Consider the following 4,158-nt stretch of genomic DNA (forward strand, 5'->3'; position numbering starts at 1 on the left):
TTGTCTACAAGTAGATCCCAGTGAAGTGCCTGATAGATACTCATAGGCCATAGTCAATAGCTCCTGAATACAGCAGGACAGGGCCCCTTACACAGAAAGAACAAAATGCTGATATTATAACATGCCATGAAGCTACACAAAGTAAATAAATGGGCAACAGGACACAGACAATTTCAGAAGCAGACCAAGAAATATAAACCTGACATACATGGGAAATCCATAAGGTCCCCCAGCACTGACTGAATAACATGGCCTTCAATGTCTTGTACATGAAGATAACAGTAACTCACACCCCGCAGCACTCCTGCAGAATTTCAAGAGCCAAGTTAGCCGGGCAGTGGTGGCTCACACCTTTAATCCCAGCACTTGGTAGGAAGAGGCAGGCAGATTTCTGAGTTTGAGGCCAGCCTAGTCTACAGAGTGAGTTCCAGGACAGCCAAGGTTACACAGAGAAACCCTGTCTCGGGGGGAAGAAAGGGGGGGGGATGAGCAGATTCAAAGCAAGACTAAATGCTTATTATCTATGATCTGTAGTTTTAAATAGCTAAATAATTTGGAGGAAATTGCATCCTATGTTCTCCTATATACAAAGATTATTTCTGGGTGAATTTAAAAACAGAAATGAAAAGAAACTGCCAGGGCCAGCAAGATGGTTCAGCAGGTAGATGTGCTTGCCATGGAAGCCTGATAACCTAAGCTTAATCCCCCGGAAACTATGTAAAGATAGAAAGGGAAGCCAACTCCAGAAAGTTTTCTCTGACATCCCTTTGTGCACCTACTTACAACAGTGTACACACAGACATACAGACAGACACACTCACACAAACCGTAGACGCACAGAATAACCACAAAATTCAAATATAAGTAAGTGTATTTTGGTCCTGCAAATAAGAAAAAGCCACAGCTAGGACCACGGTCTGGGCAATCCATGTGCTTTGTAACAACCAGTGCTCACCAGGAATGTCATTCTGTATAGCTCCGAGACATGTGAAGGAGGAGAACTTCCAAAAGGTAAAAGCGACATGAACTTAAATCAGAGGTGAGCTATCCTACAACCCCAAAACAGTCAGGGACTCTAGAAGAGCCACTGTGACCCCAACTCTATAAAACCATTATGTTCTAGTAATCTCAGAAGCAAAGAACGTGAAATACAGGTTCAAAGTTATTAAATACACTCTCTTCAAACCAACTGAAAAGAAAAGCCACCTTCCAGAGAGGCTACACTGCAGGGACCAGTCTACAGAAATCCACACACATAAATACTAAGATGCACAAGGATCATTCCAGGCCAGCACGGTTCAAAACAGTAAAGGCTAGGAAACTAGACAGGTAGAAAGCCAGGGAGGCAAGAAGAAGAGAGAAGGAAGGAAAGAGGGAAAACAGTCCAAAAGAAAAAACAATTTAAATACTCATCAAGAAGAAAGCTCTGATACAATCATCAGTAAGAACAAAGGAATTGTGTACAAGAACCAATCCTAGCAGTATAGAGTAAAAACCTTCAAAATACAAAAGGTTATCTGCAGCAAGATTCCTTTTATATATATATATATATATATATATATATATATATATATATATATTAAATTAATATATATATATATAAAATCTAAATACACTGCTTAAAAAATACAATATACAGGATAAGAGTCCAACAAGACTGAAGACCCATACTTCAGGCAGACAATTCCCTGGAGTCTGGTAGAGCACTAAACTTAAGAGGCAAAATGACACAGTCTCTTACTTCCTAAGTTAGTTAATGGGTTTAAATGTGTTTGTTTTAATATGTGTATGTGTGTGTGTAAGCACATGCATGTGCCTGTGTATGTATGGGCACTGTGTGCATGCAGGAGCCTGAAGAACTCAGAAGAGGCCACCAGATGCCCTGAAACGGAAGTTACAGACACCACCATGTAGGTGCTAGGAACAGAACCCAGGTCTTCTATAAAACTGCAACAGCTTTTAACTGCTGAGCCATCTTACAACCTCATTTTATTTTCATTATAATGCATGACTTTTTCATGCATTTTTATTACATTGTGGGAGTGTGTGTGTGAGAGAGAGAGAGAAAGAGAAAGAGAGAAAGCACAACCATGGATGACAGAAAACAACTTTCAGGAGTCACTTCTCTCTTTCTACCCATGTGGGTCCAAAATTGTCAGACCTTGGCAGCAAGTGCCTTTACCCACTGAGCCATAATGCTGGGCCCAAACTGTAGGGCTTTGTTTCCTTTTGGGGTTTGTTTTGTTTTTTGTTTTGTTTTGTTTTTGAGGCAAGGTCTCCAGAGTCGTTGGAAGTGCTGGGAAGAGAGGAAGACACCATCAGCCTGACAATTGGTATTTTTGTGTGAAGGTGGGTATTAAACCCAGAGCTAGTCACCTATTGGGCAAACCTTCCACCACTGACTGATAAAGTATGACTATTTGCCTTCACTATTCTGCATATTACATACACAGGCACATGCACTCAGTATGTGATCCTAAAAAGCAACAACTCATTATGAAATAAGAGATGAGTAGCGACAGTGTTCAAGGCTATATGTGACACCACCAGACTCAAACAAAATAAAGATGAGTAGGTGTTAGATAGCAGTTTTCAAGTAGAGTGTTTTAATGTGAAAGATGTACAGGCATCTTCTCTAGGTATCTAAATGCACTAATTACTGTTACAGCAAACAATGATACGATCATACCGTGGTTTTTCTACTTTTAAAACCAACCTATTGACAAAGTTAGGACATGTAATTATGGCTTCTAAATACACTGCCAAAGTCACAAAACCTTACTGTTTTTTTAGACCTTGTATGACCTCAGAATATATTGATATGAGATCTTAATTTATATAAAAAATACCATTCTTCAAACTAAATTGTTAATGCTACAAATTTTTATCTTAAAAGTAATTACAGGAACTGGGCGGCTCCCTTTGTTAAAAGTTTTTTTCTATGCAAGCATGAGGACTTGCGTTTAAATCTTTAACCACATAAAAAGCCAGACGTGGCTACACATAACTGTAATCCCGAAATTAGGGGGTGAAGATAAGTGACTCCCCAGAGCTCACTGGCCCGCTAGTCTAACCTTAAAGCAAAGCTTCCAGTTCAATCAGAGGCTTTCGGGCGCTGGCGGCTCTTGAGCGCGGGTCAAACGGCCAGAACCCGCCACCACTCTGGGGCCGGGGCTGGGCGGAGGGAGTGCGGGCGCGCGAGGAAAGGGCCAGAGCCACTCCACGACAATGCGTAACTAACACTCGCCGCCACCCGGAGGTTTTTCGAAGGCTGGTGTCTCACCCCAGGCTGGCGCAAGTCTCAGTCGGATTCACAACGTGAAGATCCGCGCGCTTCTGGCCCACCGACCAATCGCAGAACGACTTAGGCAGCATAACAAGGGACCAAGAACCAACCAGACACCCTGATGGGCGGACCTCAGTGAAAGCAAGCAGCTGAGCGCGCGCAAACAGTTGCTAGGGACGCACCGGACACCCACTACAGAGCCTCGGAGGAGCCAAAAGACCCGATTTCTTCGCGCCTTTCCCCCCCCTCCACGCCCCACTCCAAGTGACTGCAGTTTACTCTTACGGGAGAACCGAGGACGGTGAGCGACGTGCAGCCCTTCTTACGACGGCCACCTTTCCAAGGCGAGGACAGTGAGAAGCGGACGACACAGTGGCTCGCCGTGGGCTGGAGGCCGCAAACGTGAGCCCCAGGACCGGACCGCGGCCCCTCCCGCCTTCTCCAAGCATCCCCTAAAGGTGGCCTGTGGCACCAGTGTATCAGCACGCAGGCGCAGAATAAACTGGTTTCCCTCGCCTACCGGCTCACCGTGAAGTGAGGCTCCCGAAGTCGGGGGTGCAAGTCTAGTCGGCTTCACCTGTGGCCTGTAGAACTCTCCTGTCCGCAGTACCTCTACGCCTCCGAAGTTGGCATAGTGACTTGAGCGAATCCGCAAGCTTGAAGTGTCTCCCATGCTGCCTAAAGACTTTCCGGGATGTCTGCTTTCTTCGTGCTCGCCTAGACTCTACTCATTCATCAAACCCCTAACCCAGGTGGAGCCGGAGCCTGTGGGAACTACAATCCCCATGAAACACTGCGCCCGCGCAAGCATTGTCAGCTCGCGCTTCTATACTTTGTTCCATTGGCTGGCCTATTGGACCTGGAATCCTGAT

The 4,158-nt window shown here is 44.9% G+C and overlaps 1 protein-coding gene across 6 annotated transcripts in view; it reads right to left on the reverse strand.

Annotated features, from left to right (window-relative positions):
* Pask (PAS domain containing serine/threonine kinase) overlaps window positions 1–4,071 on the reverse strand; it is a 34,086-nt gene extending 30,015 nt beyond the window's left edge. Inside the window, exon 1 of one of the 6 annotated variants that reach the window (XR_001784731.2) lies at window positions 3,075–3,360. The gene's annotated coding sequence lies outside the window, so the exon portion shown is untranslated. Of the gene's footprint in view, window positions 1–3,074; window positions 3,382–3,571; window positions 3,650–3,814 lie in introns of those variants that run through there. The other 5 variants (NM_080850.2, XM_006529666.3, XM_017321037.1 and 2 more) reach the window with 5 other exon arrangements.
* Window positions 4,072–4,158: the final 87 nt, after the last annotated feature.

Source organism: Mus musculus, chromosome 1 (genome assembly GCF_000001635.26).
Source record: "Mus musculus strain C57BL/6J chromosome 1, GRCm38.p6 C57BL/6J".
In the NCBI taxonomy this organism is placed as follows: Eukaryota; Metazoa; Chordata; class Mammalia; order Rodentia; family Muridae; genus Mus; species Mus musculus.